Here is a 12,149-nt window from a genome sequence, read left to right as displayed (position 1 = left end):
TCCGGGCCGCAGTCGGGCCCCTCGGGCAGGTGAGACGGGGCGGGGTGAGGGGAGCCCGGGCCTCGCCTGCTGCCTCTTCCCAGAGCAAACGTGACTTTCCCGGGTCCCCTGGCAGCGCCCCTCCCTCAGCCCGGAAGCCTCCGAGTTGGTCTGAGGGGAAGAGCCATACCCCCGGCCCAGCCTTGGCTCTGAGAGTTTTGTGGGCTTCGTTTCCTCGAGGTGAACTAAGATTCTGCCTTCCGATTCCTAAACGCCCGAGTGGTGTCTCGGGCGGGGGGGGGGGGGCGGGTGGTGTTAACCCGTGAACGGCTTCGGAGCGTAGAGGAGCCGGGAACCGGCGGGTGGGAGATCCCACCCGCGCCACAACCTGAGGTCAGGAGTGGATGCGGGTCATCTGTGAGCATCCGGGATGGAGGAGGCCTCGGGAGCGGAGGGCATGGAAATCATTAACCTGTTGTCAGCGGACCTGTAGTCTGCGACTTCCGTGCGTGGCTGCTCTTTACGTTCCCTGTGACTTGAACCCCTTCTATGCCTTTTAAAGTGCATCTGGCTCTGTTGATCCCCACATTAGCGTTGGTATGTGCCGTCTAGAAAGGCTTTGAGATTTTTAGATTCTGTCCTTTTCAGTGGTGGTTACTTGGAAAGACAGAAAAGAGAATTCATCTCTTGAGACTTAACTCTTTCATTATTTAATTTTGCAGTGACCTCTGAACCGTGATTAGAATTTCAGTTCTGCACAAGACTCTGTAGGGTACACTTGAGGTGCAGGAATAAATACAGAGCACGACAGTTTCCAAAGCTTTATCAAGGTAAAAAAAATAGTAGACCGTTGTGTATTTTGATTCTCTACTTTGTCACTAGGTTGATAATTCACCTGGCCAATCTGGGAAGTGCTTTATTTATTTAGCAGACACTTAGATAGCTCTTACATGTGTTAGGCTCTTTCTAAGTGCTTTATAAGTATTAACTCAAATTATGAACTCAAAATGTTAAATTATAGCAGTTCTAACAATGAAGAGGCTATGCATACTTCACTTCCCTGAATGTCACTTCAAGAGCTAGGAACATTAGAGGAAGTTTCAGCCATATTTTAGGACTGGGTGTGCCTTCTGGCCCTCTCTGCTTCCAGTCCTGTAAGCAAGCCACCACCCCTCCCCTCCCTGGGGGAAGGGAGTCTGGAGCCACGGGAGTGAGACCTCTTCCTTGCAGATCTCTGGCCACATCCCTAGCATCTTGCGTAACATGGTCTTTCTCATCGGCCGTAGTGCCCATCCTTAGCTAACTCTGGAGAGACCAAAACTTCCCCCTTTCTTCAAGTGCCACTGCACTGAGGCTAATTTTGTTTCCTTCCCGATATGTTTGACAATTTATTTGACTGTAGCTTATATTTTAGGGTCAGATTGAACTTGAAATGTACCATAAAATAGAACATTTTTGTTTGAACACATCAATGTAACAAATAATGCTTTGTAATTTTACTGCCATTTGCTGCAGGTAACATTGAGTTGATGGATCAACCTTCTAGGTAACCATTTTGTGATTTGCAGATATGTAGAGAGAATATTTTCCAGGATTAAGTGTCCTCTTCCAATGAGTGCCTTGGCCTGATGGCCAGATTGAGACCCAAAATGGTGAATAAAACAAACACAGTTCTTGTCATTATGGTGATTATGAATCTAATGTCAAAATCTGCACATCATACTACCTTTCTCTCTCTGTTTCATATATTTAAATTTCCAGGGAGATGATTAAATGACACTCTAAGCCTTATTTAATAAGATTATGAAGTGTCTCCTAGAAGCAGGAAGGCTCACTTTCCTCTGATATAATTTATGGCACACAGACATTGATGAATTCAATTCAATTCAGCCAAATGACAACTAACACTTTCATGGTTTACAAAGTCCTTCCAGGTATACTTATTTGCTCTTCAGAGGGTCCTTGTGAGGTTGGTAGCCATTTTTTATTCCTGTTTTTACAGATGAAGAAACGGAGGCATAGAATTATTAAAATGCTTTATCCAGGATGGCACAGCTGGTAACAGGCAGAGCTTGAATGGAGAGCAGGTGTGTGGACAGTGTCTGGCACATGCCAGCCTGTGATAAACATTTGTGGAATAAATGATTCCCAATGACTTCAGATTTCTTGCTATTTCAAAACATTATGCCTCTCAAACCCCATAGTTGATTTGTACCTAAGAGATTGCCAGGCCTAGTTCAACGTTTCTCTGTTATTTCAAACAGTATCTGCTACAACATATTTTCTACAAAAGGGATGAGATGGAATGCCCTTTGGACTCATTTCTTGGGATTTAGCATCTCTGTTTTTTTTTTTAATTAATTTATTTGGCTACATGGGGTCTTAGTTGCAGTACGCAGGATCTTCCTTGCAGCATGCAGGATCTTCTAGTTGCAGCATGCGGGATCTAGTTCCCTGACCAGGGATCGAACCTGGGCCCCCTGCTTTGGGAGCGTGAAGTCTTAACCGCTGGACCACAAGGGAAGTCCCTCATGTCTGGTTTTTGAAAAAACAAATAGGTTTGTTATTTTTTTTTCCTTTCTCAAGCATCCTACTTTTTTCCTCTGAATTGGAGAGAGTTTCGATTGGACACATAGATTTCGTGTTTGTGTTGACAGCTTTCTTGTCTCTCCCTGCTCATTTAAGGTCATTTTTAAGGACTACAAATCACTGTAGGTTTTCAGTGTAAGTGAAATGATTCAGCTACCTAGATTTATGATCAAGTTCACATACAATGACCATAGGTATTGTAGTTTTTTTTAAGTGTCTGACATCACTACTGTGTTCTTTGAAGTATTGCAATTACTTTAATATAAAGGGTCTTTTAAAAAACAACAACAAAAATCCCTCAACTTTTTATCCTTCAAATATAACTCTCTGTATCCTAAAGTATGTTACCTCCAGATGGATAACCTTCAATGACAGAGGTCAATATGGCCATTACGTAGTGGGAGGAATTGGGAAGGGCTATTGAGAAAAACAAGAGATGGAGTGGCCCTTCCCATGAGGGATACTAGACGGTAGGAAACCCTTAATGAAGCCAGACCGAGTCATCTGCCTGTCAGCCTTCTTCTGTGTGAGGGTGGAATAAAATACTTTTGAAATCTGCCTTGTTTCAGAAACCATTTTACCTTTTCCAATCCTCAGGGTTGAGTTTTTTTTTTCTCTTTTAAAAAAATTCATGTAAATTACTGACTAAACTGCTGATCCATGAAACTCAAATTATGTAACACGTTATTCCTGATAGAAACAGCTCCCACATTATTTTAAGGGACTCAGTGTCTCTGTTTTCCTTTACCTATTGCATTCCTTATAGTGGAATCTTTGTTCTCATTTCACTTTTTAAAACATTTCATGGGGAAAGGTGGTGCCGATTCTACATCTTGTAGTTCATGTCAAAGTAACTTTAACTCCATACTAACTTTGAGTTAATTGTCATTGCTGAAGAAGACAACATGGAGATCCGATATCGGAGGCTAACTCAGAGCATCAACCAGTCAAATGTTATTGCCTGTCTGAAGCTGAGCCAGGGAGTTTTCAAAGGGAATTAGGGCAGTGTACAATATTCTTGCCCTTGTCCAATTTCTCAGGGCCTTTCCTGTTTCCTGTGGGTCCTGAAAACCTGCCTTAGTTCTTCTCTTTGTAGCCACTATTTCTTCTGTTGATATTATTCAACACCAAAATCTCTGTTCCTCGGGTGGGCATTGGGGGTGAGTGAAAGAAGGGTTGTTATGTAAGGGGAATTGTGGTAGGGTAAGAGATTGATGCTATGTAAGATGGAAAATGGGAGATGTGTGGGTGAAGTAAGAGATGTTAGTGTGATCTCATGGTGGAGGATTCATGCAGAGGGCTGCTTTGCCTCCTTCCACCGGGCCATGAATATAGGGAAGACCTATATGGGATCATAGAAACATCTCTTGGTATATGATATGGGCGGGCAGGGTTCCTTTGTACCACCACGTGTAGAACTGTCATTATAGGCAGCTGTTTCTTCAGGCTGCAAAATGAGTTTGTTTGCAGATAATTAAAATGTAGAGAGCTGGTTTAGTGGCTTTTAACTTGAGAGTAGGGATGATTTGATAGGCTTTCGGTTGAGGAAAGGCTTGGATTTTGTACCTTTTCAAAGGCTTGCTCTTTTTGGAGAATGCCTATAATGTTGAGATAATGATGTCATTATTTTCACTGTTCTGTGATTTTAAATAAATGACATTATGTTTACAAAGCATCTAGTAATGAATGTGGTTTGGGTTCATTTCTTCCATTCAGAGTCCTGATGTATTTGCTATGCCAGTCTATACCAAACATTTTTTTTTTCCTGTAGGTAAAATGAACTTCATATATAGTATATTCATATACAAAATTAGGCTCACTGGTGGACTAGCCAGTCTACAGACTGCTGGATGAAAAGTCCTCAGGTATAGTGGGGCTTCACTAAGGAACTGATTGATTGCTTGCTTGAGTTGAAAAATGAGAAGGAACTTTATTACTCTAGTTATTTACCTCCCTGTTTTTAAAATAAAAATAGTAAGGCCAGACACTATCAAACTCTTAGGGGAAAACATAGGCAGAACACTCTAAGATAAATCACAGCAAGATCCTTTTTGACCCACCTCCTAGAGAAATGGAAATAAAAACAAAAATAAACAAATGCAACCTAATGAAACTTAAAAGCTTTTGCACTGCAAAGGAAACCATAAACAAGACCAAAAGACAGCCCTCAGAATGGGAGAAAATATATGCAAATGAAGCAACTGACAAAGGACTAATCTCCAAAATATACAAGCAGCTCATGCAGCTCAATATCAAAAAAACAAACAACCCAATCCAAAAATGGGCAGAAGACCCAAATAGACATTTCTCCAAAGAAGATATACAGATTACCAACAAACACATGAAAGAATGCTCAACATCATTAATCATTAGAGAAAGGCAAATCAAAACTACAATGAGATATCATCTCCCACCAGTCAGAATGGCCATCATCAAAAAATCTAGAAACAGTAAATGCTGGAGAGGGTGTGGAGAAAAGGGAACACTCTTGCACTGCTGGTGGGAATGTGAATTGGTACAGCCACTATGGAGAACAGTATGGAGGTTCCTTAAAAAACTACAAATAGAACTACCATATGACCCAGCGATCCCACTACTGGGCATATACCCTGAGAAAACCATAATTCAACCATAATTCAAAAAGAGTCATGTACTAAAATGTTCATTGCAGCTCTATTTACAATAGCCTGGAGATGGAAACAACCTAAGTGTCCATCATCGGATGAATGGATAAAGAAGATGTGGCACATATATACAGTGGAATATTACTCAGCCATAAAAAGAAACGAAATTGAGCTATTTGTAATGAGGTGGACAGACCTAGAGTCTGTCATACAGAGTGAAGTAAGTCAGAAAGAGAAAGACAAATACCATATGCTAACACATATATATGGAATTTAAGAAAAAAAAAGTCATGAAGAACCTAGGGGTAAGACAGGAATAAAGACACAGACCTACTAGAGAATGGACTTGAGGATATGGGGAGCGGGAAGGGTAAGCTGTGACAAAGCAAGAGAGAGGCATGGACATATATACACTACCAAACGTAAGGTAGATAGCTAGTGAGAAGCAGCCGCATAGCACAGGGAGATCAGCTCAGTGCTTTGTGACCGCCTGGAGGCGTGGGATAGGGAGGGTGGGAGGGAGGGAGATGCAAGAGGGAAGAGATACGGGAACATATGTATATGTATAACTGATTCACTTTGTTATAAAGCAGAAACTAACACACCATTGTAAAGCAAGTATACTCCAATAAAGATGTAAAAAAAAAATCTACAAACAATAAATGCTGGAGAGGGTGTGGAGAAAAGGGAACCCTCTTGCACTGTTGGTGAGAAGGTAAATTGATACAGCCACTATGGAGAACAGTATGGAGGTTCCTTAAAAAATTAAAAATAGAACTACCATACGACCCAGCAATCCCACTACTGGGCATATACTCTGAGAAAACCATAATTCATAAAGAGTCATGTACCACAATGTTCATTGCTGCTCTATTTACAATAGCCAGGACATGGAAACAACCTAAGTGTCCATCAACAGATGAATGGATAAAGAAGATGTGGCACATATATATAATGGAATATTACTCAGCCATAAAAAGAAACGAAATTGAGTTATTTGTAGTGAGATGGATAGACCTAGAGTCTGTCATACAGAGTGAAGTAAGTCAGAAAGAGAAAAACAAATACCATATGCTAACACGTATATGTGGAATCTAAAAAACAAAAAAACAAAAGGTCATGAAGAACCTAGGGGCAAGATGGGAATGAAGACGCAGAACTACTAGAGAATGGACTTGAGGCTACAGGGAGGGGGAAGGGTGAACTGGGACAAAGTGAGAGAGTGGCATGGACATATATACACTACCAAATGTAAAACAGATAGCTAGTGGGAAGCAGCCGCATAGCACAGGGAGATCAGCTCGGTGCTTTGTGACCACCTAGAGGGGTGGGATAGGGAGAGTGGGAGGAAGGGAGATGCAAGAGGGAAGAGATATGGGGATATACATATATGTAGAGCTGATTCACTTTGTTATAAAGCAGAAACGAACACACCATTGTAAAGCAGTTATACTCCAATAAAGATGTTAAAAAAATAAATAAAAATAAAAATAGATCAAAGTTAACTTAATCTGTTTTCCAACTCAGCATCCACACATACAAATATATATATATATATATGTATATATATAGGACCAAGATACAGACTATATAATCTAAGGCACATATATATTGTATATATGACCAGCTAAAAGGAAATATAGGAATCATATTCTTAGTTTCCTAAGAAAACACTATATGTCATCTTTTTTCTCATTTTAATTTTACTTTTGTCTCATGTTTTCTAAATATTATTTTTAATTAAAAAGGTATACCTTAAATTCAAGCAATTGAGAAGTGTATGAACTAAAAAATAAATCCTCTCCACTGTAATCTTACCTATGAAGGTAACCACTGCTGGGCTTTTATATCCTTCTGGACTTTGCTCCATGCTTATATAAACTTGCGTATCTGCAAACATACATGAAGTTTTAAAAAATGGGACTCATTCTACACAATTTGTCCTTATATCTCTTATTTAACTGTTTATCATGGACATCTATAGTGCTACATCATTGGTTTTGACAGCTGCACAGTATTCCACTTTGTAGTTAATAATTTATCCATTTTGTATTTCTATTATCTCTATGTTCTTTTGTATCTTTAAAAAAATATTTAAATCACCAAATCACCATATTTTTAAGAAAAATTCAAAGAAGAAAAGAGAAAATAAGAATCATCAGTAAACCTACCACTCAATAATCACTATTAGCATTTTAGAGTATATGCTTCTAAACTTTCATTTGTGTGTGCATATCCATATTTCCAATGACATTAAATTTTTTCTCTTATGCGGGCTTGCTTTGTTGGTTAGAGAATCATGTTTATTTAGTCAACCAACGTCATAGATTCCAGGCACTTTTGAACCAGTCATTTTACTATATTTCCTGGCCACCTGCCATTCCCCAAATCTGGATAACACTACTGGAAATTTATACTACTGCTCATAAAGGGGATGAGGTGAGGGTGTGTGGATGGACAAATCCATTCAAATCAGCAAAAAGCATATATCCTTTTGATGGAGGTCAGTCAATATTTTATTTTAAGTACATCTAAAATACAAGATATTTAAGAAGAGAAATGATAGAATATTCATATATCATAGATTATGATCACTAAAGGAAAAGCAGAAATAATGGACCTGAACGGAGAAAAAGTGTTGAATTCAGTTAAAAATTAGAACAGTTGAACTTCAGATGTTTTGAAATAGTCTCCTAATGATAAGTACATTGTTTGAAGTAATTGGTTTAACAAAACTCCCTCCAATGGTAGGAATAGGTGACCTTGAAGTTTCTTGTGATCCTCTTATAGGCTATCTCAGAGTTAGTAACACTTGATTTAGTATAATTTCATGCATACAACTCTCTAGTTACTAACCCCACCAGTTTTTCCAGACAGCATCTGTCTGGGCTAATCTCTCCACGCCCTTTTTCTTCTCCCACAGCACATGTGCACAGGCTGTCGCCCACACTTTTCTCTTATATCCTTTTGTGGCTTTCCTCCACTTTCTGAGAGCTTAGTCCCCCTTTTAACCTTGTTCTTTTTTCCTCTTCTTCCAGCTTTTGCTTTAAGAAAATTTCTCTCTCTCCTTTCTCCATCACACTCTCTTCATTTTGGTCTTGAGCAAAAAAGATACTAATCATGGTGATACAGTTAAGAACAAGCCTTTAATAAGGAAAAGGAAAGCTTTTAGTTTGGGAGGAAAGGTAGATATTATAAAGAACTAGTGGTTAAGAATACCCAGTAAGGGCCTCCCTGGTGGCGCAGTGGTTGAGAGTCCGCCTGCCGATGCAGGGGATACGGGTTCGTGCCCCGGTCTGGGAGGATCCCATATGCCGCGGAGCGGCTGGGCCCGTGAGCCATGGCCGCTGAGCCTGCGCGTCCGGAGCCTGTGCTCCGCAACGGGAGAGGCCACAACAGTGAGAGGCCCGCGTACCGCACAAAAAAAAAAAAAAAAGAATACCCAGTAATTCCTTTCAAAATTTCCACAGAAGTCTCCACCCACCTTCTCGCCTCTAAATAAGCTGTTTTTCCTTAAGCATTGGCATGTATGATAAAAATTAAAACCGTTTATATATATGTTTTTTGGTTCATGTCACTGCAGTAGCATTGTTCTGTGCTATTTTTTCCCCCATTGAAGATGTTAGATTGAGTAGAGTGTGCTTTGGTCTTGAAAGCTCACTTCTAGGTAAAATCACTGATTCCTTTAGAAAATACATCTGAAGTTCTAGATCTCTGGCTTAAAAACAATCTCTTTGTTTTTAAGTAAGTTGAAGACTAAGAAGGTTATCTGACACAGAGGTTAGCAGTCTTTGAGAAATGGTGTATCAAGGTTCCAAACCCTTTTCTTCCAGACTTTCATCAACAGAGAAATGTATTGGTGAGAAACACATGTAGATCAGCCTTCCATCCTTGGGAATTAGAGAAGAAACAATGCTGACTGCAGGAGTATTAAGGTGTCCCTGGAGACTCTCTCAAAAGGTACATGTTGGGGATCAAGCCCAGGTAGCTGACTTCATACCAACTTCAGCTCACCTGTAAAGGTGCTTGGGCCAAACATTATGAGGAGCTCAGTACCAAGGCAATAGCTACTTAGGTTACACTGAGAGTAAAGGCCTATTTTTTCATAAACGTGAATGAAAAAGGTTTTGAAAAGACATTTTTATTCTGCTTCCAAACAACATGGTGCTAAAATTGATGATGGCTTAAACATGAAAGCACTGTATTATTTGCTTATTTGAACCTGGACCACTGTTAATAAACACTCAGAAGTTAAGATTATACTATAATTTTTAAAAAATGGTTCTTGGTTTTGTAGTTCTAAGTGTACATAGTTGTGCATAGTTTACATTTTTTAGCCCATTTCGACATCAGTACCTTTCTTTTTTTCTAATTCATCTCCTTTTACCCCCACTCTGTCTTCTCATGAATATTTGGTTTATTTTTTTTGTCTGTAGGAAATGATTTTTTTTTATTTAATGGAAGTTAAGATTCTCCAATATTTTAGCAGAGAAGAGTTTTTAAGAGATTTATAAGACTATGCCCCTTTTCCCCCTTGATTTTTTTTTTTTTTTTTTTTTTTCTTTTTGCGGTATGCGGGCCTCTCACTGTTGTGGCCTCTCCCGTTGCGGAGCACAGGCTCCGGATGCGCAGGCCCAGCGGCCATGGCTCACGGGCCCAGCTGCTCCGCGGCATATGGGATCCTCCCAGACCGGGGCACGAACCCGTATCCCCTGCATCGGCAGGCGGACTCTCAACCACTGCGCCACCAGGGAGGCCCTCCCCCTTGATTTTTGTCTCTGCCATAGATTTCCTTTATTTCAAATTCCTACTAACATTAACATCATTTCTTTTTTGTTTTTAAATTTTATTTATTTTTGGCTGTGTTGCTGCATGCGGGCTTTCTCCAGTTGTGGCGAGCGGGGACTACTCTTCATTGTGGTGCGCTGGCTTCTCATTGTGGTGGCTTCTCTTGTTGTGGAGCACGAGCTCTAGGCGTGCATGCTTCAGTAGTTGTGGCTTGCGGGCTCTAGAGCGCAGGCTCAGTAGTTGTGGTGCATGGGCTTAGTTGCTCTGTGGAATGTGGGATCTTCCCGGACCAGGGCTTGAACCTGTGTCCCCTGCATTGGCAGGCAGATTCTTAACCACTGCGCCTCCAGGGAAGTCCCTATTTGTTGTCTTTTTTTTTTTTTTTCTTTTTGCGGTATGCGGGCCTCTCACTGCTGTGGCCTCTCCCGTTGCGGAGCACAGGCTCCGGACGCGCAGGCCCAGCGGCCATGGCTCACGGGCCCAGCCGCTCCGCGGCATATGGGATCCTCCCAGACCGGGGCACGAACCCGCATCCCCTGCATCGGCAGGCGGACTCTCAACCACTGCGCCACCAGGGAGGCCCTATTTGTTGTCTTTTTGATGATAGCCATTTTAATAGGGGTAAGGTAGTATCTCATTGCGGTTTTGATTTGCATTTCACTGATGATTAGTGATGTTGAGTATCTTTTCATGTGCCTGTTGGCTATGTGTATGTCATCTTTAGAAAAGTGTCTGTTTGGGTCCTCTGCCCATTTTTAAATTGGGTTGTCTGTTTTTTGATGTTGAGCTGTATGAGTTCTTTGTATATTTTGGATATTAACCCCTTATCAGATATATCGTTTGCAAATATTTCCTCCTATTCAGTTGGCAGCCTTTTCATTTTGTTGGTAGTTTCCTGCCCTGTGCAAAAGCTTTTTAGTTTGATGTAGTCCCATTTGTTTATTTTTGCTTCTATTTTAAATGAGGTTTCCTTTATTCATTTTCACACTTTCATTGGAACATTTTAGGATAAAATTTTGTCTTTAAGATGCAGAATGATATATATAAGTTGCTACTTCTGTGTAGAAAAACAAGAAAAAATACATTTTCGCTTTGTCCAAGCATAAATAAGGATACATAAAAGATTAACAGTGTTTCTGTCTATTTTGGGGATTGGGTAATGAGAACTGGGTGGGTGGGGACAGGAGTGGGAAGCAGACTTTTCACTGAGTGTCTTTTATATTTTCTTTGTTTTTTAACCAGGTGAATATATATATAAACCACTGTAAAAGTAGTTTTAAAAATTATGTCTGTGGGTTTGGTGCTTTTAGAAAATAAAGGTTGGTTTACTTTTAGTTTTCAGATAATTCTGCTCTTTTCAGTATAAGCTAAACCAAATAGTTTTGTTCAGCATGATTTTTGTAGTTTTTGAAGAGCAAAGAGTTCGAATATTTATTTTGTACCTACCATGTGCCGGGTGCTTTAGAGACTTTATTTTATTAAATACTCATAATAACTCCGTGGTGTAGGTGGTAGTTTCATTTTACAGATGAGCAAATTAGGGTTTAGTGAGGCTTTGAAGGTGGCCATGTGTGGCCAACATGGGGCAGAGTTGATCTGATCAGGTCTACCTGGCTTTACCAGGGGGTCCCCTGTGCCTTTGAGAAGGGGGTAAAGGCTGACTCCCCTCAAAGCCCCTCATCAGAAAGAACAGGCAGAATTGATTTACAGGTAACTCTGATTACCATCTGCTGATGAGGCAATGGTTAAATGAGTTTTGAAAACTGGCCTTTCATTTTTACTTTATGGTTCTGAGATGATATTAATGTTTTAATCTAGAAACTGCTGCCAGGCTTCAGGAAGGAAGCTGACTGAAAATGTTTTAAATATCGTATATTTCTTCCCTAATAGAAAAGTGCTTAAAATTCTAAATTTAATTGCTGGATATGTTAAATTTTCTTTTTTTTTTATTAGTTTCTGCTTTATAACAAAGTGAGTCAGTCATACATATACATCTGTTCCCACATCCCTTCCCTCATGCATCTCCCTCCCTCCCACCCTCCCCATCCCACCCCTCCAGGCGGTCACAAAGCACCGAGCTGATCTCCCTGTGCTCTGCGGCTGCTTCCCACTAGCTATCTACCTTACATTTGGTAGTGTATATATGTCCATGCCTCTCTTTCGCTTTGT

General features: G+C 40.4%; 1 protein-coding gene across 13 annotated transcripts in view; it reads left to right on the top strand.

The window, feature by feature from the left end:
• The window catches only part of SGK3 (serum/glucocorticoid regulated kinase family member 3), a 117,694-nt gene that overhangs the window by 634 nt on the left and 104,911 nt on the right, over positions 1-12,149 (top strand). For 3 of the 13 annotated variants that reach the window (XM_082601701.1, XM_082601709.1, XM_082601705.1), the window contains exon 2: positions 702-809. The exons of 6 other annotated variants lie outside the window; for them this stretch is intronic. The gene's annotated coding sequence lies outside the window, so the exon portion shown is untranslated. Of the gene's footprint in view, positions 1-13; positions 30-701; positions 810-9,025; positions 9,153-12,149 lie in introns of those variants that run through there. 4 more of the 13 variants (XM_082601710.1, XM_082601704.1, XM_082601707.1 and 1 more) reach the window with 3 other exon arrangements.

This window comes from Mesoplodon mirus (genome assembly GCF_964341445.2).
Source record: "Mesoplodon mirus genome assembly, chromosome: 16".
Classification (NCBI taxonomy): domain Eukaryota; kingdom Metazoa; phylum Chordata; class Mammalia; order Artiodactyla; family Ziphiidae; genus Mesoplodon; species Mesoplodon mirus.
This window is presented reverse-complemented; position numbering and strand designations above follow the sequence as displayed.